Below are 27914 nucleotides of genomic sequence, written 5' to 3' on the forward strand. Positions count from 1 at the left end.
CAACACAGAGAAAGTGGCACAATCAAACCTTTAATTAGTTTTAAGATGGAATTCAAAACGCAATGCAATTCCTTGCACTTTACATTGAAAAAAATGCACGCTTTGAGCCTCTCTTGGGAAAGAAATGACTAAACCTATTTATCCACTTTGGTTTCCAAAGGGAATGAAAGCTCATTGTTTTCTGCTGTTGTTCTCCCCTAAATTTATAAATTTATTTTGCTCAGTCAACTGGTTTGTTTACAGCAGAATATTTATATGAAAATTTCCAAGTCTGTTATTTTATGGACTTTTTTTTATTTAGAAGATAATTCACACATTTTATTGGTATTTAAAAGGGTGGAATATTTTTACTTCTGCTTCTGTAATTTTAAATCAAAGCAAAAATGAGCAGCAGTAAGGCTGTATAAACAAGTGTTCACAGTACCCGAAAGCTCGTTTCTTTTCAAAATAATGTGAAAATCAGGATTTTGTACTGCACATTTCTCATCCAAATATTTAATGCTCACACAGCTCAAAGGAACCATAAATTTAGGTCTCGTATTTTGAGACATTGTGTGCTTTCCATGGCGCACTTTTCAGCATGTGCCTCTGGCATACCGATCTGTGTCTAAGCAAGATCACTGCACACAGGTGAATTCTTAATCTAAGAGGGAACATAGTCCTCCCGTTCATCTCAGAGAGAAGAAGCTGAGGAAAACACCTCAGATTTAATCCATACTTCACCAAAACTTGGGCTACTTTTTCTTTGCCTTTGGTATAAACCCATCTTTGTGGGAAATACGTTTCCACAGGGAGTCTAAATAATGCCACTGTCATAGCAGTCAGAGGCAAAACTTTCTGAATGTAATGTAGTTGGTACAGTACAGAAGAGTTCATTCTTGAACTATCAGACTACAGCTATTGGGTGCTTTTCCTAAGCTGCAAACCTTCATATTTCAAAGCCTAGGCTTTGATACACTTTTTTTGCTCTAACAATTTATTCTTGGCATCTTGCATTTTTAAGGGCCTGTAAAATCCTTCCCAACAAATGCTAAAATAACTTGAGACTGTTGATCCACTTGTTTAACAAAGAAGCTCACGTCTTTGGCTGTGTTCTCACTCACAACACAAGCATATGCGAGGAATTATGATAAGTAAACAGCGGATGAGTCAGCCTTACCCTGGCAAAATGCTCACTGACACTAAGTGTGCATTTTCTATTGCCAAACCAAGTCTATGTTTGACTGCTTTTCTTTCAAGTTCCCTAATATATCTGCTCCTTGCTAGCAACGAAGCACTTGAGTGTATTAATGTCTAAAGCAATCAGCTCATCTATATGCTCTCAAAAATGGATGAGCCAATGAACATGGTGTCAGAAACTGTTTTCCGGTAAGTTTTTCTGATCCACTAATGCACCAAATGTATTTGAATTTACTATTCACATAACTTTTTATGGAACACTATTAAGTCACTTGGTTGATAACCCCTGCAGCCTTTTTAGTGAGCTGCAGCATAGTAAGGTCACTATTCCTAGATCTGGTTTGCTATATCATCCATTACATGCTGGTGCCATGACACCCCTGTATGAAGGAGACCACAGTTAGACGTGTTTTTATAAAGATTGCTTGTTCTTAAATGGAGAACTGATTAGAGTGAATGATTTAATATCGCTCTTGCTCAGAAATAATGGAATCTTGGGAAAGGATCAAACAGTCCCTCTAAGTTGGCTACCACCTTCCTGACTTCACGTTGTTTTTAAATGAAACATCTGGCACATTCTCCGGCTGGGATATTATTTTGTTCTTCTTGACAAAGTAATTCAAAATTTGCTGGAAAACAAGCTGAATGGAAGAGGAATTTTTTATTTATTTATTTTTCCCATAGACATCTGGAACTTTCTTTCAAAGCTGATGTGATCTTTCATCCAGACAAGAAAAGCTTTGATCCAAACAGTAAGATCTCCCTATCTCTTAGTTAACTAGTGTTAGTGAGGTAGGTTTGACAGTCCCTAATGCAGTCTCTGGAATGTCTTACTGCGCTAAGACCTGTCTATTGTGGCTCAGTTAGCTCAAAGACATCAGCTTTCTGTTGTTTGACTTCTGTCCCTCTGGGGATGGTTACAGGTTTTACTTGTTTTCATTATTTTCTCTTGTAAAACCATTGAATGCCAACAGAGAGAAGCACTTTTGAAACTGAGCAAAACCAGTCTCCTACAGACATTCCTGGGAGCTTTAGTTTTCACAAAACCTCACATATAAGAGAAAGATAAAGAAGGATTTCATTAAAAGTAGAGCTGTTCATTTTTGTAGATCTGCCCAGTTCTGGGGGTGATCATGTCCATTTTCCTGTAATATATTTATTAATTGAAACAATTAATAGAAGCAATTATCTTTGCTTCTACCATGCATACATCAGTTATATTAAAGTATTATTCCATTTTAAAAATTGCTCATTTTTAAATCCAAATTTGAGTGTGATTAATTAAAACAAAGGCTGGGCCATGCCTTCATGGTAGGACATGGCAGAATAAAGGAAGTCTTATCTTCTCCACTGTGTAGCAGTTGGCACTGAGGGTAATAATTTGGCAGGGATCTTACTGTGTGGGGCTTTTTCTCAAGCTGTGTATGTAGATTGTACACAGTGACAAAACAGAGCCCTCACAGCCACACTATTATCAGAATGAGAGCAGAGACAGGGAAGAAATACATAACATTCATTTCATTTTCTGCTTTGGGGGCACTACAGAAACCCTTGTCACTTCTCCATGAGGGTGCACTGCATCTCCACATTCCCATACCTAGACTTCAAGGAATATTACATTAAATGAGCAAAACCCATATAGTACTTCCAGTTTCCTGGGTGAATAGTCCAAGTTTCTACAGCTGAAAAACTTGAGGCTTTGTAACCCATTCCCTTTCTAATGGAACTACTTATTTTTTCTCTAAGGCAGTCCAACAATTACCATTATCCAGTCAAACTTCATATTTGAACTCAAAGAGAGTTCAAATGCTTTTGTTTAGACCCTGCCCATTTCTATATCTTTGCAACTACAACAAAGCTTCACCAGAAATGCAATTGTTTCACTTGTCTGTGAAATGATGGGAATCAATATCTCCTGATGAAAAATCATAGGTGAAAAGAATTCTTAAGTGGCTGGTTCAGTCAGGTGCTCTCGGAGCTGTCATATTGCTGAGGATCTGTAGGCAGTGACAATTTTCCAGCTATTCTTTAAGGTGCAGGAGACAAAATGATACAGAACAACTCTTCCCATTTAAGGATCATGCTGAGCCATTGCAGTATGGCTTTGGTTGCTGGCAGACAGTTCCCCAAACCAAAACCTATTGACCTATTCCATTACTGAAAAGAGTCCCTGTCTCCACATCAACTCATCGTTGCAGAACTATGTTTTGGAAAGAGTGTAGGATCTTTGTGGTGTGTTTATTGTCTGTTAAGCTAAAGGGTGATCTTACTCATGGCCCTGACATCTGATCATTAGAGTATATATGAATTTCAATATTGAAAATATTAAAGATGAAAGTAGAGATTCCTCATCCGCTAAACATAAAGAACACAAAGCGAAAATCATTACTGACCCATATGTTTGAGAAACTATGTGACAGTTATAACCCTGCAGCTGTTATTGATCTTGGCATTTAGAGGTTTAATATTGATTAGAAACTGATACACCACTGACATGCACATATCCATTTCTCTCAGGATACGTGTCTCATCTTTTTCCTCTAGGTTCATCTGTAGAGCAAAGATCTCAAGAGTTCAATGAACTACTCAATAGTAGGTTCTGCATCCCACAGCTTTTCTTTAGTGCAACCTCTTGCAAAGAGTTGGTGGAAAGACAGTGCCTTTGAACTACAGTGGATATACATGACATACATACCTATAGAGTATAAGGTTTTACCAGTTTGACCCTAAGCAGGAAGCTCAGGTTTTGGGGGGGGGGGGGGGGGGGGTGTTAAAAAAAAGGAAGAAAAATTAAAAGAGGCCATTTTCAAGACAAACACCCCCTCCCCCCCATAGTATATATTAAAGAAGTCGGCATATAGAAGGAGACACTGACTTATGATTTCTTTTGCTCATCATCACCAAGACAAAAGACTGTTTACTGTTTAAAGTGCTAGTACTCTGCACAACAAAGAAGAGGTATTTAAGGACCAAACCTCTTTTCAGAAGTAATGCTGAGCTGCACAGGTATAAACCGTGACAGAGATGTCAATGGACATTCAGATTATTCAACTGGGGGGGTGACTTGCCGGTTTTGAGGAGATGGGGAGAGACACATAGATCCAGTGGCTAAACGCTTTGTGAGAAAGTCAGTTATCCCATGCTGGGGACCATAGTGCTGTGCCTGATGCAGCTTGGAGGGCTTGGCCTGCCCTGGTCTCGCCCATTGTCCACACCGTGAGCTCCAGCCTCCTGAGAAATCTTGATCTCTCTGTATGTGAGATTTGCAGCCTTCAAACTCCCATTTACATGTTGTTCCAAGGGCTTCCTGGCTTTTTGAAACAGACTGCCATTTTTACCAGTCTGAGTTGCAGAAATGAAGGACTTGAAGATCATTCCTCCAGTTCTGCATCTGTGAGTAGCTGCTGTAGGATCTGAAGAAGAAAACATACATAACCAAGTGCATTAAGCAGACACTGTGTAGTGATTTCCACTCATTTTGGTCTGGGGATTGTTTTTTGTTCAGTTGTTTTTGAGGGGTGCAGTACTTTATTTTTAGTACAGTAATGTTTCATTTTTCCAGTATCTGACTCCTTTAGGCAAGCATAACAAATGTAGTTATCATTCTCTGGCATCCTGAGACAAGTGCCTGCTTGTTTCCATATCACTACTGGAATGTGAGACCAGTGAGAGATTTGGACCGGTTGTTAAGTTACATACATAAGCTCAAAATTTCTTACATGAGCTTAGGGTTTTTCACATGCTTAAGCACCTAGGGTTGATTCAAAGCAACTTTGATGGAGCAACCAGGCTTTATGCATTAGACATGAAAGACATTTGAATAAATTCCATTTCAGTTTTTAGGTCTGTCGTTTTCAAGATTTACTCTTAGCTCACTTCCTTTCAAGAAAATTGGGACTGTGCTTTACTGAGCTTTTAAAGCATTTCCTGAGAAATACTTTTGAAGAAAAGAAAGCTGGCTAAAGAATGTATTCGCTTTCTTTACTTATTCACAGTTTCAGCAAGAAACCCAGGCAACTTTTTATTTTTAAACTCTTCAGGGCTGAATGTTCCAGAAAAGTCAGTCACAGCTCAAGGAGTTTCATTTGCTTATCTCTAACAATTTTGACTGGTGTAGATGTAATCTCATTAGGGTATCCAGGGAGACTGACATGCAGAGGGAAGTAGTATCTCTTGTTTACTTGTACTATGTATTGGGATAATCTATGAAGCCCTAGTGGAGTTGTAACTCAGAACATGCTGATCAGAAGCATTAAGGAAATTAACATACAGCTCTATTAATGGCTTAAGGGAATCTGACTAAACAAACAAGGCCACACTGAGCAATAAATGTGAGCCTCAGACTGCATGACTTTCCTCATAACTACTCTAATTAATTGCTACAAAAGATTAATTTTATAATACAACATGGACATCAAAGGGAATGGCTTAGTGATTTAAGTGTTATGACATGTCTCCCTGGGAGATGCAGGTTCAGTTCTTCATGCAGCTGTTGTCAGCCTTCCAAAATATAATAACTAAAATGAATTTCTTGTATTTTACTGCTAGAGTTTCTGTGGAATAAAGACCTTGGTTGTTTTTCTGCTGAAGGCAGTGGCAATTTCACTATTAATTTCAGCAGAAGCAGAAGTAGGTCCACTGTCTTTGGTTCAGCAGTAGCAGTCATTTTTCTCCTTCTTGGTAGCTGGTGCAGTGCTGTGGTCTTGACTTCCAGCCTGGGAACAACACTGATAACACCGATGTTTTTAGTTGCTGCTCAGTAACGTTTACTCCGACCAAGGACTTGTGAGTCTCATGCTCTGCCAGGGAGGAGGGGAAGCCGTGAGGAAGCAGAGACAGGACACCTGACCCAAACTGACCAAAGAGGTATTCCATACCACAGCACGTCATGCCCAGTATATAAACTGGGGGCAGTTACCCAGAAGGGCTAGATCACTGCTCAGTTGGGCTGGGTATCAGTCAGGCGGTGGCAAGCGGTTGTGTTCTCTTCCCTTGTTATTTCCCTTATCATTATTATTACTGGTGGTAGCAGCAGTCATTTATGCTATACCTTGGTTACTGGGCTGTTCTTATTTCAGCCTGTGGGAGTTACATTCTTTCGATTCTCCTTCCCATCCCTCTGGGAGCAGGGGGAGGAAGGGGGGAGAGCGAGTGAGTGGCTGCGTGGTTCTGAGGTACCGGCTTGCTTTAAACCCTGACATCCACAAACACTAAAACCAAATTCTGCTGTGAAATTATCATCATACTTTTTCACACACAGAATATTCTTGCCAAAACCCTGCTTCCCATCAGTGGTCCAGCTATACATGGTAACATGAGCTCTGTGCAACCCCTTTAGAAACTCACAAGTTGGACGGGTAATTAGCTGAAGTTGATCACATTCTGAATCAAGATGTGGCAGAACCATGAATTAGTGTGCTTGGAAGTGCAGCAGAGCAGGATACTAACTAAACTAATAAAATTTCTTGTGAAATGTATTAGAGGCGATTATTGTAGTTGACTACCTTTGCATGGCCTCTCCTTTGGTCACTAGTTCAATTCTGCCCTAGTCCAGAAAAGAAAAGAGAGGTGGGGTTCCCTGGAGGAGTTTGAACCCAGTAAGCACTTTCTTCCTGGACTGAACCAAAGGACACTTTTTTATATGTGGCTCTGCTGTTGCATATGAACTGGGATATAGGACTCCAAACTGGAACTTTCAAGTTAGAGGATAAAGCGGTTCTCGGAGAGCTCAAGTAAATGGGATGGGACTTGCACCAGCTAGCACTGTTTGCTTCCAGTCTAGTTACGTGAGGTGATTAACGTGGCTCCCTTCATAATCAGGAGAGAAAGATTTGCACTTCTCAGGTGCAAGTTCTCTGACTTTAAGACTTGCACTTTAGAAGGTGGATGGCACCCAGACCATTTTAGGAGGAACTCTGCTTTTGGTTATATGAATCCAAACAGCACTCAGGCTGTTGCTTGAATTAGTTTCCAGTATTGTTTGCAGGGCCACAACTGAGCCTGTGGTAGCCACATGAATGGTTTTAGTGACAGCAAATATAAGACAACATGACTTTGATTAGTCCCAGTGAAGGGGGTGAAGCCAAGTCACATAATTTTATATTTGCAAGGCCACGCACATAGGAAGTGTGCTGATAGCTCAGCTGATGTGCAATACCCTAACTGTGCATCTGAGCCCAAAGGGTCATCAGTCAGGCTTGTTAATCACTTTGATGAAGAACTGTCAAGCAGAACAATGTCCCTCTACTTGTAGATCTTGGCTGAAACTGTTCTTATTTGGTGGCTGGCCTCATATTTTCTCTCCAAAAACTTGTGAATGGAATCCAATGATTATTCTTGGTTTATTTTGACAAGTGTTTCCACTGCTTTCCCTCACGTCATATTTGTCTACATGAGCCAAGTTGGAGGCTTACTTTAAAGAAAATGAATGGTAAAATAAGACTCTGCATTCAGAATTAGGAACCTAACCAGGTGACCTGATTTTCAAAAATGCCAATTGCCCAGAAACAACTTCCAGCTCTAGAGACCATTAAAAAAAATCTTAGCTTTATAACTGTTATTTCAATTATTATTTATGGTATGTACTGCAGTGGTACTGTGCCAACAGACAAAGACCCATTGTGTGAGGCACTGTACGAGCATGGAGGCAAAAGCTACATGGATTAAAATTCCAACTGCCTGTTCTGTGGTGGAAACAAACTCAGAACACACATACCTCACACAGCCCCCTCCTCTATGGAAAATGTCTGTTAGCTACTCAGATGTCCTGCTTTTTTGATGAGTCAGTCAACCTGTAGCCTTTGCAGGGCAGGGAAGTCAAGCAGCTCTTTCCTATCCACCCCATCCTTTCTGAGACCCCTCTGGATACAGGTTAGGAACCCTCTCTGTTGCTCTCCATCCCTGGGCACGTCATGCAGTCGCTCAGTATGAGCTCAGCCAGCTTTCTCCATGCAGCACTAATGGCTTTGGCTGAAGTGACAGGTCCTCTTATTTGTGGCTGTTTCTGTGCCTTTCATGGCCAATCAAAAATGTTTACGGAGGTGCAGTCAGGGGATGAAGGCTGGGGGAGCAGAAGAAAAGAAATCCAATTTTGTTTGGAAACAGTTTCAGAGCTTAATTAGTAAGGAGGGGGGTAGAAATGGGGGATGAACAGGTGGTGTATTATTCTGCCAGGCATCTTCAAAAGGGAGGGAGTGCATGTTGGTGGTTTGCCGCAGAATGAAAAATGGGAAGTTCGGCAGTACCTGGGTACTTAAGAGCAGGTGAGCTGCGGAAGGAAGGTCACAGCTATACACGCATGCACGCTCACAAAATCTGCATAGGAAAATAATAAATTTCCCTTTTTGCCTGTGAGGGGACAGCTCCCAGCTCCACATCTGAGATTTACATGGATTCATATTCATTACATTAGCAGTAGCCACATTTAGCAGCGATTCCCAAAGGAGCAGGAAAATGATGGCCTTGAAGAAAGCTGCCACATTTCAAGCTCTCCAGCTGTGACTTGCCACCATTGCTACATTCCACTGCCAAATGCAGTAATTTATGAATTTGTCTTTTTTATCTGCAAAAAATGTTAATTTACAGAACGAAGGGAAGAATAGGAAAGGGCTAACATGCTTAGAAAAGGAATGTCTGCATTTTCTCTTTACTGCTTTATAACTATTTCTCTGATGCTGTATATGTTGTTTGTGTTTGTAAGGTCATTATTATTTTGCATTAGATGCTTAAAAGAAGGCAGGGGTGCTAGCAGATAGAGCAGCCCATCTTACAAAAAGAGTGGGTAGCCCAGCAAGGCTACTACAGAGTTTGAATGAATAGAGAATGAATTATGAATGCTAATGATTTTTGAGGTTTGTTTAAGTACTGAGCATGTGCCATTAAAGGAAAATAGATATTGCACTAGTTTCAAAAAAGCTACATTATGTTGCATTGGATGGAACTGTGTACATAGACATCGGTTCCAGCAGGACAGACTAGATGTTTTTTGGGTGAAATTACTCGAGTAAAGCAAAGTCATTATAAGTTCTGTGATACCAAAAAGGAAACAAAAAGAAAAGGTGATTATTCCTAATTAAATATTTGTCACTCTCCCGGCGTTGCTGAAAGCATCAAGCGCAGCACTCTCTGGACCACTGAAAAAGCTGACTTTTGGAGACTGAAAAACGTGTACATTATAGTCTTATTCATTGTTTGGTTCTGTTTCACAGTGTTTATATTTTCAGTCTCAGGGAAACAAATTGCACTGCATTCATTTTTGGATTTTACAGAATTTCCTAAGGCAGGAGATTACAAGCACATCTTCCTGTAAAAGTTTCTGTATCATGAGAGGCACCAGCTTGGTAGAGTCCAAAAGCAGCCCTGCCAAGGCTTTCTCACATTACAGTTCAGTAAATATGCTCAGTGCTATCACTGAGATGCATAATAAGCCCTTTCTAATTCAAAGAGGTTTGCTACTGTGGTGTAGCGAATGAAGATCCTGCTCAAGTGAGAGTAGCTCACATCCAGCAGATCAGCAGGTAGAGCTATATTAAAACCTTTATATGTTCCTTTGTGAAACCAGGCATTTATAATGTTGACTAATTGTGGTCTCTTACCCCTGGTGCTCAATGATTCCTAATTTTATGGGCTACTTAATGAAGCAAAATTCTCCATAAATATCTCTACCTCTTAATGCCAGGGGCTGTCTTTTCAAAACGATGCCTGCTTAGGCGGCCTGACTGTTGACAGAATGAAGGCAAGGAACTCACAGACGGAAATAATCAGCTCAAGGCTCCAGGAAGAAAAGGTGCATTTTGTACCTTGCTGCTGGAAAAGAAACTGTTGGGGTGAAAAAATTGCTCTTTGTGGAAAGATTCTGCCTATCTTTTTCTGCACAAAGGCAGTGAGGATTAACAATCTGAGAGGAGGCAGAATCTCTCCTGTGGTCTCTGTCCTGAGAGGAGCACCATAGCCGAGAGGAGCCAGCATGCTGTTCCTGCTCGCTGCTGCCTGCGGTTTAGCAACCAGGTGGCACCTATGAGCAAGGACCTCAAGTGCCCTTATGGGCAGGCAAAAGGAGCTCTGCTGTGAGTCAAGGGGGAAGACTGGGGTTGTGGCCTGCCTCATGTGGCTTAGTCAACACTGAATTCTCTGAGTATTTCCTATGTTCCCTGGCCAGTAATGAAAGGAACAAACCAGACGTGGTTTTGTGTCCCCCCTCAGCAGGTCATTCCAATATCTCATTGATCCTTCTCGTTGAACATGTTTCCCTTTTTCTCACTTCAGGGTTTCTTCTGTTCGCTTTGTGCTATTCCTTTTCCTTGTCCCCATACCAGAAATTAAGATTTCCTGTCCTTCCAAGTGTTTTGCTGTTAGTATTTAGGGACTGTGAACCAAAGTCCACTTTTACTTATAAACCTTTCATAATGCCTCTGATTTTGGTCATGGTATGTAAGATTTACACCAGTGAGCCCCCTGTGACAGGGGCTGCTTAGCACTCTTTTCTCTAGGCTGTGTAAATTAATTTTCCTTGAGTCTCCTCTCAGGATAGTATAAATTATGAGCCAAAAGCCTGTAATTCACTGCTAGGCGAGCAGCAGTAACTCCCCCTCTGCCACTTTCCTGCCAAAAGTATGGGGGAATAGCTGGTGATCTCAGCTCATATTTGCATGGCATGAACAAGAGCAAGATAGAAAAATGGTGGCTCAGGTGGCACAAAAGACATGTACCCATTGTTGCTACTGCCTTGCTTCCAAGGTGGGGAAATGCATTGGAGAGCAAAGAGGCATTGTCCGTGCCCTCTTGCTTCTTGGTCCCTTTTAACGTGCAAAGGGAAGAATGTTAATGTCACATTAAAATTGTGTGCTGATGAATGCACAAAATATTGCACTGGGTGTTCTTGGCTGCTGAAATTACATCATCAAGGCTTCTTTTTCCCCTCCTCTTCTTTGATTCAAGAGCTCTCTGTGTAAATATTAACTATAGCTATCGAGGTGGAAGAGAGTTTCAAGAGACCTGGCCATCGGATGTCAACCCTTTAAATCATGATAATATTTCTTCTTGTGCTGTGTTCTAAAGGTTATGCCTGTGCCCTCCCACACAGACAGTGCTTCATGATGGAAGCCTAAAAATACCTCAAGGCTCATCTTTCCTTTTGGTCTGAGGGCTACAGCTGCAGATGCTGAAACTGCCTGCGACTCCCTCTGGCTGCTCACCAGCCATGCATCAGCCATCCCCACAGAAAAGCCATCCTCACACTGCCCACCGGTGTGACTCCAGTGTCAAAAAGCAGATCTTGAGAAGCAAGAAGCCCTGCAAACCCACTCCCCATTTCACAGTAACAATGTCACTGCATCAGCTGCTGTATCAGGTGGTAAAAGTGAAGAAGCTGGCAGATGACTGTGTCGGCTGACGCACTGCCTGTTGTGTTGAAGTCAGACCGACCCAGCTGGCTTCTAGGACAAATACAGTTAATTCCTTGAATTATGCAGGTGGAGATTGCAGCATCCTGGATTTTCCAGGTTTTTGGCAACTGCTCAGCTCCATTTCTGTTTGCTAATGTATCATCACACTTCTGAAATACATTTAGCCTTCTTTATCGGCTTACCAATATAAAAGTATTATTATAAGCCCCCTCATATTTGGCAGCAACTGAAGGTTTTCATGTTGAGGTTCAGCCTTTACTCTCTGCTGAACTGTGAGAGTGAGTTACTACCTTGTAAGTGACTCATAGGTATTTATTATCCTGTGTATAAAGGTCAGGTTTTAATGTTCTCTGTGATATATGGACGTGGATCAAGATCAGGCAGTCTTGAATGATGGATCTTAAATTATGATCCAGTGGAAGAGGAAAGAACTGAGAAATCACAACTTCTGTTGCACAAGCCTGAAAAAACACTCACACACATGTGAGCTGGTGGTGGAAACCTGCCAATTTCAGATGCTGATTTGTTAAGCCACAGTATCATGGCTCATGGAGCCCAGCTCAGAGAACTGAGATTATATTTGTAAGGGACAGATTCATGTCTATGCCTGCTTTCTGTTGAAGTCTCTTGCACTGGAAAGGTGTGGAATTAACAGGTAGCAGGGCTAATAACAGACTCTAAAAGGAGAATCCCCGAAGACCTTTCTGAGTATGTCTTGCATTCCCACATCTGCAGGGAACCTCTGGGTGACCTTATCTACACCTATGCAACAGAAATGTCCTTGGGCATCTTGCTTCATTACGTGTAGGCCTAGCTTTTAGGCACTGGTCTGTTGAGTGTGTCAGTAACTGAGGTACCTTTGTGGGTCTTCCTCCAAATGCACACCCTGTGCTACACTTTTCAAGAAGAGCTCGTATCCTGGGCCCTGGTTCAGGAGGACGTTGAGGTGGCAGAAGGGCAGCAGTGGCACTTCTCTGCTCTCTGCCTCCTGCTTTCCTGCAGGTAGGGAGGGCAGTGCTTACAAGAGGTGCACAAGAAGTGTGGCTGTCAAGGGTAGAGGCAGTGCTAGCGCATGGCACATCTCCTGGTGCTCCACCAGGCTGGCAGTCCTGTGAGGAACCAAGAGTAATACAGACCAGTTTTGGACACCATAGGGAAAGAAGGTCGAAACTGGCTCAAAGGTGCCTTGCTGTCTCCTGACCTGCTCTAAGACAGAGCTTCATGCAATGGAAGATTTGGCCACAGGCCTTATATTTTTTTAATGTTTTAGACAGGCAGACTACTTCACCCTCAGAAAGCTCTAGAAATATATGGGATTTTATGTGGCTTTATATCTGATGAGGACAACTGAAGTTCTGCTATTCTATTCATCTTGTTTTGGTGTTGGTGACTATTAGCTCAAAACTTGCTCAGGAAGGTGCAGTTTTGGATGTCAGCACCAGCATGCGCTGACTTTGTTCAGAAATTAAAGACCTAAGAGAGGTTTGTTACATATAGCTCTTGTGGGTTCAGCTATCTGGAAGAAAATAGGGAACTGAAGGACAATGTCACCTGTGAGCTGTTTCAACCTGCAGCTTTTTGTGTCCTCATGTCCTTTATTACCCTAGAACAGGGATTTTGTGTGGTTATTTACAGCAGGGCTGTGATAAGCCAAGTGCAGAAGTGCAAAATGGATCTAAGTTTGGGCAAAATTTTATTGAATTTGGGAGCTGAAGTGGGAAACTGAGTGGCAATGATTTTAGTGACTTTCAGCTCTTAATGTAGATTTCTGCTCTTGCACTGTCTCTGTCCTGTTAGTAGCAATGGGGTTAGTCAGCGTTCATGCTGCCACGAGGGAAAATAGAGTTTCATGCAATTCTGTCTCCTGCTGGGAAAGTATGTTCTTTAGGAAACTAATAATATAATTAAATGTGGGATCAGCTTTTGACTGGAATAGTCCAAGACCTGTTATTCTTATTAATAGAAAAATTCCTACTTCCTCTGTCCTGCATATGGAAAGATGCCTTTCTTTTAAACTGGAGAAGGAAATTACAGTAATGATAGTGGTTATTTAGACAGGGTTAGCTGCTTATAGAAAATGGAGGCTTCCTGCCCCTTTCACTTTGGATACATTTTACAGATGTGGCCTTTGTTGATTTTAGTCTCAAACATTATTATTTAGATTTGATATATGGTCATGAGACTTCTGAGACAGTAACAAAATCAGAACTGAAAGTTCTTAAAAAGTAATTTTGTACTGGTTCTTAAGTAAAAAAATAATTTTTCTGAGTAATGTGGAAATTAGATATACCATAGGAATGAGTGTTTTCCGGTGCTGGCTAAGTTTATAACTTAGGCTTTTTACATGTATTTTATATATTTGGGCTTAACTGGCTTTTTATAACTATGACTGCTGCATATGTGGGTTGCAAATCAGTTGTCTTTATCTAAATAAACATTTTTTATCTATATTATTATATAGATAATTTATATATATTATTTATTTCACATCAGGGGTTGGAACTTGATGATCTTAAGGTCTTTTCCAATCCTAACTATTCTATGATTCTATTATTCTGTATCTCCTCACTATCTAGCTGACCTAAGTTATATTCTTCATTTTGACTAAGTGAATAATTGTATTTTAGATGTTTCATTGTGCAGCCAGTTTGCAAAAAAAATCTGCTATTTCTCCCAAGACAGTCTAAGAATTCAAAATAAGAAAATGTTCAAAATAGCCCTAAAATGTCAAAATTAGACTGTATTTGATGAAAACAAAACATGAGCATTTTGAGTCCAAACATTTTGATTTTTCTTTAAGTCAAATTTAATCAGATTTTTTTCCTTCTGGCTCCATTTGAAAGGCATCTTGCAAATCTTATTTAGCATTTCATTTGGGTTGCAGTGTGAATTTCTCCAGGTGAGGCCATACCTGTCATTGTATATTGAGGGTATCTGACTCACCTGATGCCAATCAGTAGATGGGGAGGTTGCACAGGAAGGATAATTTAGCAAAGGTTTCCATCCTACAGAGAGAAGCAGGAAGACCTGAGTGACAACTCTGACCAAGCATTGCAGCAACCAGATGAGCCCCCACTGATTCAAACTGATCCAAAAAATCATATTTTCTGTTGCTTTGAAAAACAACAACCCTACAACATTCCATGCAAACTGACCTTGTAATCTATACACTTTGTTTTCATTTTCCTATCAAAATATAGTTGAAATGTTAAAATAAATAAATGAATGAATAAATGTGGACCTAATTGTTATTTTTGTTCTCCCAGTCTCCAGGTAAACAGGTAAAACTCTTTCACTTCCAGTAGCAACTTTATGGTCCTGGTAAAAAAAAAAAGTAATCCTTATAGCTACACTGACAGCTCTATCTAATCCACGAAAGTTAGTGCACACGTATGCTCTGCCTAGATTTGTGAGGGGTCTGAAAGCCCCAAGTAGCTCAGATTTCTGTGCTTTTGAGTGGTGTAACCATTGCAGCCCTATGCATCTGGCTCTGTTAGTGCTAGCGTAGCTGGTGTCCATATGGCCTTGGGCCAGCATTGGACTGTATAGGACCACACCAGAGAAGTTCTTTGCTTGGCACAGGGCACTGAGGGCTGGGAAATGTACTTCTGCCCTAGTCCAGTTGAAGAACCTGCCTCGTTATTTATTCATTGGCATCAAAAGTGTTTCTCTGCTGTGTGAAATGCATAATGGAGACAGCCTTGAAAGTAAATAGCTTTCTGCACTTGCTAGTATACCTAAGCAACATCATTAGATCATGTTTATAGAATTTGTTCATTGCAGTCTGTTATGTAAAACAGAAATGCTTGAGTCAGCTGGGTATAAAGGGGGTTGGAAGCATCAGAAATACATTCTCTCCTGATTATTAATCACAGCAACAGAAAAATATTTTCTTTTTTAAAACCCTCAAGCAAAAACCAACCCAAATCTTTAAAAATTAATTGCAATTCCTTTATTTAAAGCAAGCTTCCAGAAACCTCTTTTTTGTTCCATGTGTCTGCAGTTTTAAGGACTGTTGCATTAACTGAGAAATGAAATCCCAAACCTTAGCTGTGCTCTCATTTTATCAGTGTGATAATAGTGATAACATAGTGATAATCTCACAAGGAGCCTAATAAGTACATGAGGAAAAAGAAAAAAATCAGCTAAATGGGGATGTGAAAATGTTCTAGCGCAGTCCTATTACATAGGTCTTAACTTTTTTCCTGCCTGTTCCGTAATAGGATGTTTTGCAAATTCTTCTCTCAGCAGGTTTTGAACATGAACTTGCATTACTGTTCTTACAAAATAATAAACAGCTTTGGGCTATAAAATCTCCCAAGTTGTTTTCCACAGAAGGGATTTGCATGCTGACTCATTCCTACTATATTTATAACCCATCGCCAAGCCACTGCAACTGCAGGATTTCTATTAAAGCTATGGAAATTACATGCATTGCAATGGGAGTTGAATACATTTACATTTGTAGTGTTTTTACCATTTCAGAATTTATGGCAGATTACCTTGTTTGTGCATGTCTGGACTTTAATGATTATTTTTTATAGCAGAAAATAGTAGTTTATGATGGCATTCCCTGTAGAAGGTTTTATGAATCCACCATATGGGGTATTACATAAAACTAAACTTGTATCAGCAGTGATTTTATGTAAAGTAAGACAGTGAACATTACCAAGAATTAGTGATTACAGAACATGTCAGAAAACTTGAAATTTTATGATTGTGATTTTTTTCCCCCCAATTATTTTGAACTTCTATTAATAGCAGTCCAAATGCCTGCTTTCTCATGCAGGAAAAATCATTGTCTACCTGCCCTCCCTGTTCCCTCCCTTTAAGGTAGTTGTGATGTTTGGCACAACAGAGAGACACGTGGTGATTTATGCAGAAGATTAAGGAAATACAGAAAGTCTTCCCTTTTTTCCAAGCTCCCTTCTCTGTCAGTTCATATATTGTAATCACAGCTACTTTCTTCAGCGCTTGTGGTAGAAAATAGTCTTCTATCTGTGCCTCCCTACAAATGGAAGGAGCAGACTTCTGCTAGCAAAAACTGCAGACAGAAGAAATATCACACTTCCATAGGAGAACATGAAGATGAACAAGGCTATTCTAATGGAAATATGTGTTTGCATAAGTATTGACATCAGGAGATTCTACACAGCTTTCTCAAAGAGCACCTCATGGATTTGGGAGTCATTCAGCCAGCAAAAAGAAATGTGCCATGAAAAGTAGGTAACCAGTCACACCGGAGGGCAGCAGATGGTGCATCCATGAAGCGACTGTCACTGCCAAGAGCCTGACATGTTCTGCACATTGAAACGTATCTGCCTCATTAATGAAACAAGCACTTGGGTAGAGAACGTCTGTGAAAATCTATATAAACTTGTGAATAGGTTCTAAACAGCCTGAGAGGTTTATATTTGGGGTTTAAAGAGGTAGATGGAAAGAGGATGGGAAGAAGAGCCAGCTTTAAGTATCTAATCCTGCTTCTTTTGCTGGTCCCAGTCCTGTCTGAAACTCCTGGGCAACTCAAAGCAGGTTTTAACCCCAAGGCACAGTGCATTAAGGATAGTGACCCAGGTAACCACTGCTTCTCTACACTTTCCCAGTCCTGCATGGCAGCTTGCTCATTGCACAAAAGTGATTTAGGAATGGAAGCACAAGGCCAGCTAGGCCCATTGCAGGGTGGACTTCACACCTGCAGGGAACTGTGAGTTTTCTAGCATTAAGAAAGGTCCAAATCTCTAAGAAAAAGACGGTGCTTAGGACTGAATAGCCATTTCTGTAGAATGGCACTGAAAGCTATCATATGGGTTTGCTATATAGCTTTAGAGTAATTCATGTGAACAGTGCAGAATTTCCTCTTCTTGCTCCTTTTCACAAAGAAATCCTTCTTTCTTGAGTCTTGAAATCAAGCAGGATTTCAGATCAGGCTTGTGTATGTCGACATATCCCAGGTGGCTGTCAACTTCTGAAACATTTCAAGGTCAAATTTTATCATCTTGTCTGACTCTTTTAGAAACCTGGTGCCTTTGTGGCTCAGAAAATTTCCTGCTTATACGCATAGAAAGGATGCTGCATGAGAGACAGCTCACTCAGACCTTTGCTGTGGGAGAAATCCTCCTCTGGGGTATGGCCTCAGAGGCTCAGGAGTGCATGCTACCATCACTATTCCCACCACAGCTTAGGAGCCGCCTCTTGGCCTCTCTACTTAAGTGAATCACACTCTGATTTTCATTAGCTGATGCATCATAGTCTTACAGCTGTCTTCTCTCGATCTAAATTGCACACTAATACTGTACATTATTGATTAAATGAGTCTACAAATGTCTTTTTAATACTGTATGGGTTGATCAGTCTTCTCAGTTAATGTACAGCACCTCCAGTGGGCTTTAAAACCTAGTGAAGCAGTTTTTTACCAGATCTTACTGTGAAAGAAAAAACTACGTGAGAGGCTGTGCTCACACACACACACTGAGGTATGTGTTCTGGCAGTGGGGAATTAGTAATGATTTCACTTGCTGTACTAAAAAGCTCCCTGTGTTCACGGGTTTGAATTTCATAATCACAATCACTGATCTAGCTCTTTGCAAACAGTTCAAGGGAGATTGTTGTTTGTATACTCCAGTGGCTAAGATGCAATGTAATAGTTGAGATAGTTTAGCAGCTAATTTGGCTTTTCCTGTGAGTTTTTTGAGTTTTCAAAGCTATTCTTAACTTATTTTGGCTTTTTAATTTTTTTTTTTATATACACAGGACTGTAATAACTACATTTCCCAAGTGTGACTTGGAAAATGTGTTCTGCTGCTTCAAAAGATTCTTTGCATTACACAAACAGCATCCAGGAATTCCTCCAGTTTCTGTCACGACTAGTTAATTATTGTAATTTCCCTTTTTCTTTCATTTCTTATGAAATTCCTCTCTATTACCATTCATGATTCAATCTATGTGTAAGTATTGGCCCATTTATAATGTAGTAGGAAAAACATGTCTGTGTTTTTGAGTAGATGTCACTTTTTTTTTAGTTTCATAGAATTATAGAAGATAAGGTTGAAAGGGCCTGGAGACATCACCTAAACCTACCCCATTCTATTTTAAACAAGGAAACAAAAATGAGGTTTTGTATGCACATATTTCCTGAGATACGGGCTTTACCTCAGATCTGCATGCCTAAGGCATTGCACAAATAAAACCAGAGCTCTAGTCCAAAGGAAGGGGGCTTGTGAGGGTATCTGTGATTTCTGTGTGCACTTCTCATGATGGGCTTGGCCACAAAGGCACAGCCAAGATCAACCCAAAACATTTACCCTCCTTTGTCATTGTCCAGATGGACATCTGCACTGCCAGCAGAAACAAAACCCCCATCCTCTAAAAAATCTGAGTCAGTATCGGAACATTTAGTCAGTACAAAGCTTTGAAAGGCATTTAAGTGTTTTCAATTCTTAAATGGTAACTGTGCTGGGAGATGGCAGTTGCCCAGTGACTGGTGGATGAGCCTTTTGGTTCTGTCCTTTGGGATGCTGCATTCTGGTGTTTAGAAAAACAATGGAGAAAAAAAAACACAACCGTAAGGAACAGAAGAAACCTCAAGACAGAGCAGCAGATCTGAATGAAATGAGTTGGTAGCAGCAAGACTGGGGAGGCTGGAGAATTGCACAGCAGGAATAATGTTGGCTGGCCTGTTACTACCCCTGCTCCTGGGTGATGGGCAGCTCCAGAACCCACTTCAGTCTTAAAGGACAGAACATTTTACTTACTTCAGTAAAGCGGCTTATCCCAGGTAATCAGAAATTTAGCTCCTTGTCAGATCCTTTGAGCCATACATTAACAATGAAAGAGTGATATTGCCACTATCATCGCTGATGATTCAGCAAGGAGCAAAAGATGATAGCCTTTCTAACAAGGCTGTTATTCAGACGTATCACTCAGCCTTCCCGCTCTAACTGCTCACTGGTTCAGGGTGTTAATGCTCCGCATATTGTGCTTAATAGAATTTTAAATTATTTTGATTAAAGTGTCAAGGGATGAGGATTTAAGATTGATCAAAGCTACTTGCTTGTGCTGTGGCAGTTGTTAACCAGCCATTTCCAGAACGTTATTACGCAGGCTTAAGTGATATAACATTCAGACATGAGAAATATGAGGAAATACTTTTCTTCATTTCACACTGGGGGACTGAGAGGGCAAGGGGAAAACTAAGGAGATGTATATTTCATACACAGTGACTGACTTGGGGTCCCAGTCCTTCTTTAAGGGAAGCTGATGAGACCACTGCCTTTTATTCAACGACAATTCAGCCATGGATGAGCAGTGACAGAACCCCGGTATGGAAAGCCTTCACTTCAGAGACTGTAAATATTAAAATATTATTAGACAATGGATAAAATAAATAATGAAGGCTTGTCTGGCTGTGCAAACAGGTATCTGGAAATAGAATCAGACAGCACAAAGTTGTTGCTTTGAAGCTCACTCTTTGGGGGCAGAGGTTTTATGTGATGGTTGTTTAATTATGGCAACAAAGAATGAATAGGATGTTCCCATCACATATAGCCTTCAGCTAAAATAAAGTACTACAGCATACTTGTAACTTAAAGTATGCAAAGAAATCCACTGAAGCTAATGTAAGGAGAGCATTTTGCAGCTCTTAAATGAGTACATGTGCTTCAAGACATCCTCTGAATGGAACTTTAGGGTACATGGTGCCCAAATCATTGTCTCAGCTAGTGAATTAATTTGTTTATATTTTGACCAGAATCAAAGTCCAGTGGCACGGACTGTGAATCTCTTCTTTGCTAAGAAGGTCCTTACTGCTCAGATTTAAGGGACATTAGCAATGCAATGAAACCAGAATCTATTCCAGTCTTATTCAAGGATAGAGTTCTTTTCTACTTTGCTTCTAAAATAAAGACTAACACTCTGTACAGCTCTTTCTATGGTGTCCCATTAACAGATAATTGCTTAAAATCTCAATAGAAGTTGCATTCACATTTGTAAATAACCATATGGCACTTTATGGTAGACTACTTTGGGCCTCACTGGTTGGTATGCTCTAGCTACCCATGCTGCTTTAATAATGCAAAGCAGTTATCAAATCACCTGAAGTGGTTGGTTCAGTCAGGTCTACAGCCACCCTGAGTGCCTGCTCTGTAGAAGCTGCCTCTTGCACCATATAGCAGGTTGTTAGGTTGTTTTAACAGGTACATTGATTGAAATGACCAACTTGCTGTGAAATAATGTTGTGTTCTACTTGGTTTAACCTAAAGAATTATAACTCTTGAAGCTGCTACTGAATGGAATTATTCCAATAGAAGCAAGTGTGTTGGTTGCTGTTCTGTTCAGCAATTAAGTATGAACTATAATAATAGACAAAGACCATTTACCTAAAATAGGATTCATTTAGGTCAATGATAGCCAGACTATTGTTCACTTGGTAAAGCTCAGAATAAAATCAGTATTTTAAAGAGGTGATATTATGAAAATCGTTTAATAGATTAAAGAATATAGAAGATCCAGAAGCTGAAAATTAAAATACATGGTGAAAGTCTATCTTGAAGGTTATCAATTTGTGTGAGTTGGCACAACCATATCTGTGGTCTGCTGCACAGCATGGAGCATGGAGAGAGCAGTGAAACAGCATTTAAAGTACAGCTGTGCTTTCCCTTTCGTAATAGTTCCTCAAATCATTCTTTCAGAGAAATAACAATATGAGTACTTCATATCAATGTACAAAAAAATATAGCTACCTATTGTTGCACGATACAAAATCTCTGCTTACTCACTACTAGTACACTTCCTCCCTCTTCTCCCTCCCCCAGCTATGAACAGTCTGGTGGACTGAAGGCATCTGATGTATGAGTTTCATCCTGTTTTCAGTGGGGACGTCCAGGACTGCAGCTATTTAACAGACAAATGAATATATAGAACCATTAAAACATATTAAATACTCATGCATGTGTTTTAACTGCAAGTACATGACTAATCTTTTTGACTCCAGAGGCAGCAAGGCATACATCTTAAGCAGGTATTTAAGAATTTTGTTGAATGGAGATCATAGAACATTATTTCCTTCACTGGAGTGTTAGATGGTGTAATAGTCAAGGGGATTATCAGTCTCATGTGGAGAGCAGGAGAGCAGGGAAGGCTGTAGTCACACTGCCTTCCTTGTGCTCACTGTGTTCACCATGAGGCAGTATGTCCTCCATGACCTGTTTAGACCACCTATAGGCACCTATAGGAGAGACCCTGGAGGATAAATATGATGACTTGTGAATTGTCAAAGCTGACCTGACACTGGGAATGAGAAAAGCTTGGCTAAATGGAAATCAGGGGAAAGAAAAGGAATTCAGAGCTGGGGGACCCTGCAAGTAGAAGGAACACTGAGGTTTTTGTGCTGTATTTCACATCAAGGAGCAGCTTCCAACCCTGCACACAAGTCAGGGTGCAGTGAGCACCAGGTCAGGATTACATTGGCAGCATTGCTAGTGCTGGATCAATGCATGCACTGTGGCTGCTGCTATTGAATGTATTCAAATACCTGGAAAACAGCACAGATCTGCAAGTGCCAGGTCAAATCAGTGAAGGTATTGCCTGTCATTCATGGCCCTTGGCTCCTGGCATAACCAGGGCAGCTAATGCTGGAAAGGCAGAAAACTTTGTTAGGTAAAAGCTACATCATAATTTAACAGAGTAGTCTTTACACTGTGAGGAAAAGGATTTTTCATACAGACAAAAGACAAAGACCTGGATCTTATGGTGAAGCTTCCCATTCCTTTTAATTCTGTCTCCATTTAAATGAAATAAGGGGGACCCATTTGCAGCCAACAAAATTAGCTAAAAGCTATTCACATAAAGACAGAGATTTCAATGAAATAGATTCCATATATTATCTCATAGGAACAGTTGTCCAAAGTTAATTTCCAGGTTAATAGGATGTTATTGCCATTTTCAAATAAAGTAATTATAAGTAATATTCTTATATTATTGATAAGGAGGATCACACTGCATTGGATTGTCAGCTTATTTTGTTCGGTGTTCTTAGTCAAAGGGTATCTGGTGCAAATCATTTTGGGCAAAGGTGGAAGATGCCTGCTCATAGGAAAAAAAAACAGCTCTTAGAAGTAAAAGGTAGATTTATTTTTTTATTAAATTTCTGAATAAACTCCACTCCTTACTTGTGAGATGTGCAAAAATTATTTTCTGGCTAAACATATTTTATCAGTTTTTCTGAACTGAAAAGCAGAGGTAAAATGAGATGTTAATTATACACCAGGAATGTTTTGCTGTAGATGTCGAATGACCTCCATGGAGCATGTGTAATATGTTAACCTATGAGCTCTTCCACAAAATCTTGTTGTGGAAACTCCCATAATATTTCTATCTCTTTACTGCAAGATGATCTACACCATATAGGCAAAGTTCTCATCTAGGAGAAACATTTCTCAAGGGGAATTATCATAACATATGAACTAGAAAACATCACTTTCCCCTTGTAAAATGACATGACTGTAACGTATGTCCCACTCCAATTAGAAACTGTCTTTTTTTTTTATTATCATTATGTCAGCCTGCACTTGTGAAAGCAATTTTGACAGATCTGGGGCAAATTTAAAAGCAAAGGATACAGCTAGCCTTAGAACTTACAAGCAGGCATTAATTTTGCAGAGGGGATATTTTCTGTCTGTTTGAAGAAGACAAAAAACTAAGCAAATCCCCCTTACTCACACTACTTTGGTGGATGAACGCAGATGTGTTTCACAACAGCAAAATAACCCTACTCAGCTACTTTGAATGGCTTACTAGACCAGAGTAATGCAAAGTTTCTGACTTGACATTGTTCCTGTCTGATGAAATCTCCTCCAAGTTTGCTATTTCTCTAAGGTGACTGATCTAGCAGAAGAGGGCTTGTGATTGTCACTGCTGGAAAAGGTTTACTGAACAGGATGAGTTGATTTCAGCTGTGGTCGGCCATCTGTCACAGGCCGCGCAGGGAATCCTGACCTGGGAATGGACTTTATGGTGATGAGATCCTGATGTTGCTATGTCTTTGTGGATCCACAGCACAGATTTGGAGTACAGCAAGAGGGAGTCAGTTCCTGACATTCCTGTTCACAAGCCTCCAGTCAGTCTTCGGATTTATGGGAGACATTACTTCAAACCCCCCCAGTGCCAACAAACCTTTTCATCCCTGAGATGAGCCACACCTGTGGTTCATGTTTAATCCTTAAGACCTGTGAAAGCTTTGACATGTGCCTAAATAATGCTTCACTTTAAAAGGTATAAAAAATGACCTTGTAGTGCAGCCTTCCCAGTCACTGGCATGTATTCACCAAGTGGGGCAACATAAATAAGAAAGTGGCAAAGGTCTCTGTTGATTTCAATCATTCTAGGCTATGAAATCCTTGATAAAATTCATCCTCTGGGGGCTGATTCAAAGACTCAGATGCAGAATACACCTGTCTTTAGAGGATTCTGGGTCCAGCCCATGCCAAGCAAAAATAATAGCAAAGTCAGACTAAGCACTACTGATTTAAAGCACATGCTACCGTGCTCCTTGGTACTGGGGAGGAACATAAAGGAGTGGACTTCCCGATCCCAGTTAAGCTGTGTTTGAAGTGCACAGGGTATTTTAGAGGTGTGCTGTACACAAGTATGTGGCATTCCTTCACACCCAAATGCCATCCTTCACATCTCAAGACCTGTGTTCTCCTCAGCTCTTACATCAAGCTTGTTCTGACAGTAGGTTTGTCTTCAGTCAGGGCCTTGCCACAGGGATGGGATGGTGCTGAGCAGGACATAGACTGTCTCATGCTCCACACAGAGCCTCAAAAGCACACGAGGAACACAAAGGAGTACTTCTCACTGTCAGCAAGTGACGCTTTGTGTTTAAGATTAAAGTTTTTAATTAAAATGGGCATTTCTGGCCTGAATATTGGCAGCCCCAGGACTGCTGAAAAGTGACATCATTTATGACTCCAGCAGTAGGGAGTTCACTGTCCATGATCATAAAACATTCCAGTCTTGATTTGATATCGATTTAACAGTCAGCATCAGTTTGGCCTTTAATATTAAACAAAATATGTCAGGCTGAAGCATTAACAGTATTCTTCCTCTGGGCTTCTCCATGGATACTTCTTGATCCCCCTCAGAGAGCAGGCTTCAGACCTCCATCCTGTAACACCACTTCTCTGGAGCAGTTGTCCCTGTTATTCCACACTGCCCCGCACAGTGTAATCCGGCACTCTTTCACCCCTAACACATACAAAGGCCATTTCTCCAGGAGTCCTCTGTTACAGAAATTACCAGACTGGTGAATCCAGTATTCATTGCTTTCTGCAGACACACTGCTAGTTTTTATCCCTGTGCGCAGCCCTCCCTTTCCAGCCGTCCCTGTTCTAATGGCTTTAGTCTATTCTTGAAAGTCTCATTTATTTTCTTGCTTCTTTTTGACACGGGTGATACAACACATGACCTCTGATTTGTCTGTCTCTTGCCCCCATGTTTCTGATATTCATTAAGGAGATGTTCACTTTTCCAGCTTTGCTTTGCCCCTTAAGCGAGATACACTGACTCACATCAATGTCTCTTTTAATGGAAGTTTCTTACTCCCATATCTGAATTTAATCTCCAGTGTTTTTCTTCCTGGCTTTAGCTGTAATTCTTCTACCATCTTTTGTCCTTCTGTTTAAAATTGACCAAACCCATGCAATAGTTGTTGTTCTTTGGGAGAGAGGGAAAAGATCAGGAGGTAACTGGTCTATTCAGAAAAACAGTTGATCCTATGAGAACTCCAGAATTACACCCGAGATGACTCTCCTGACATCAGGTGAGGTCAGTTTTGACAACCTACAGATGCTGTGAGCTAAAATATCCTGATAGCAGGATATGAGATGTTTTTCTCAGTACCACGTCCAAGCCTAAATCCTTACTTAGATGGAGTCATTTGCTCACACACTTATTCATGCCACTTGCTGACGTCCAGCTCACAGTCACTACTGTTGGAGTGAGGGCCAAGAAAGGCAATTTTCACTCACAAATTTCCTCCCAGGCAGGGTTTAAATTCATTTAGATGAACCAGGCCTCCTGTTTTAGATCCTGGTTGCTCTGAAGTGATACCTTACCCCACTCCCTGCAAATAAACCATGTGTCATTCAACTGTTTCACATCATCTACGTATTCCCCAAATGGTGAATAAGTTTAATTTTGTCCCGTGATTACTCAAAAGTGATTTGGGAAAGGACAGCCCAATACTGATATTTCCATCCTCTTGGGCTGATGACAGCCCATGATTTACATGCACGAATATGGTTCTGAGGGATCTCTGAACCGGTTGAAAATAAAGGTTTAATGATTGAATTATATATTCTCTCTCTGTGATAGAAAATACAGTAAGACAACTGACTCCGCTATCAGACAGATTACATAAGCCCAAGTTAAGTGGTAGAATAAAAATGAGTGATATTCCTTCTTGACTTAAATACAGCACTAAGTAGTATGCCCTTGAATCCAGCATAAAGCAATTTCCTCCTCTTTGGTAACAGCTAGGGGGCATTCCGAATGCAAATAGAGTCATCTTTGCATTTTTAATGTTTCTTATATACATAATTCACTGCCTGGGTTTAGAAACGTTATTGCTACCTCTTCTGTGCATTTAAATTATTTTGCACCTCTGAACTTTCATATTACCTTTAATGTCAGCTCTTCAAACCTATCTTGTACAGGCGAGCTTGTGCTTATAGCTCTTGAAATTCACAGATTGCACATACACACATCCAGGCACAAATACACTGCACTGTTTAACCTGTGCCATTTCACTGTGACACAGGGGGTTTACTAACTGCATGCATGGTCATATATACCAAAGCCCTGAAAATCAATAGGTAACAAATGGGAGCAAACCAAGAGCAATCAGTGTTAGAATATCATATTTGTGTGCAGTCTACTCTACATACATAACCCATGGGCATAATGCTGATTAATAGGGAACAGCGCTTTTTCTAAGTAACTTTAAAAAGAATAGAAATAATGGCTGGAAGAAGATACACAATGGGAGGAAATCCATCCCCATGCTAATGCGGGATTAATTAATGCATTTCATAAAGCCAGGAAGTGTGAGATGATTCCGAGCAAGCTTTACTTCATTGCATGTTTCAGGAGAGAGAAGTGGTTGTGGCCATCTCCTGTGGCCATGAATGTGCTTGAGAAATTTTTTTCTCCAGAGGAAATGGAGATGAAGGTTTATAACATCTTGACTCATCAAACCTCCTCAATCACAGGCTGACATTGACAACTGCTTGAAACCACAGATCTCAGGGAGGTGGCTAGGTAATGGCTTTGCTCATCTCTGCTCAAACTGATGAGGGTACATCTCTGTCTGTCCTTTATTTGCTCATGCAGGAAATGGTGCCAGAGACATCCTCTCAGTCCCACTCTGCTGCAGCCCATCAGAGTACATGTGGGGATCCAGTTGTGCTCCTTCTGCAGGGAGAGACACTTTTCCTGTGTGACAGCCTGAGAAGTGGAGTGAATGGGATCACCTCGTCTCCTGCTCCACCCCAACCCTACCTCACCAGTGAGATCACACAGGGAGAATCTATGGCAGCCTGTACCAAGGGTTTCCCTGGATACGTCTCCTAAGAGTGGCAAAACTGAACCTGGACTGAGTTAGCAACAGTGTTTTGAATGCTGACAACTGTACAGTCAGCCTTACTGCTACTCGGATCATAAACTGTGCTTTCTAAGTGAGACTATAAACAAAATATATAGCCAGCTTCTCTGCTGGTTCGATTCTGCTGACTGTTTCTCCTAGCAGATTCAATTTGGAAACTGAAAATCAAGACTGCTGCCTTCTGCATCAAAGTCAATAATAGAGGTCCTGCCTCTAGCTCTGATTTCCCATCAATTTACACCAGCATCAGAGTAATGAAACAATGGAACATCCATCCGCAGCTTGCACAGATTTTGTGTACTTCACACAGTCTGCTGTAGCTCTGCAAAGCCAGTGCAGGGGCTATAATAGGGTTGACAGTCACAGGGATGTTGGCAAAATCCTGGAAGTGTTTTCTGGCTGCAGATGAGTGCCATATACCAAAGCTGTTGACTGCTGCTGCTGAAAACGAGGTTGCTTCTGGGCTGATTGTGCCCTGGCAGTCAGCAGCTTAGAGCACAATGCTATATCTTTTCCACTGAATAGATGGTGGGGTCAGTATCCAGTCTGATTTTTCTCCTCTCTGCTGAAATAATTACTACTGATGAAGTTCTAGTGGGAAACAAATTGAGTTCAGGATTTGTACTGATGCTACTGGTGGCACTGTGAGAAGAAAAAACATTCTTTGACCTGCA

At 40.7% G+C, this 27914-nt stretch overlaps 1 long non-coding RNA gene across 1 annotated transcript; it reads left to right on the top strand.

Annotated features, from left to right (window-relative positions):
- The first annotated feature begins 1224 nt into the window (after positions 1 to 1224).
- Positions 1225 to 27914, top strand: LOC133275074 (uncharacterized). Its single transcript, XR_009745387.1, has 2 exons — positions 1225 to 1368; positions 26970 to 27914. It is a non-coding gene; the product is annotated as an uncharacterized LOC133275074 (long non-coding RNA).

Source organism: Pezoporus flaviventris, unplaced genomic scaffold, assembly GCF_033815535.1.
Source record: "Pezoporus flaviventris isolate CSIRO_AGI_PZ_B2104156 unplaced genomic scaffold, CSIRO_AGI_Pfla_v1 ptg000037l, whole genome shotgun sequence".
Classification (NCBI taxonomy): Eukaryota; Metazoa; Chordata; class Aves; order Psittaciformes; family Psittacidae; genus Pezoporus; species Pezoporus flaviventris.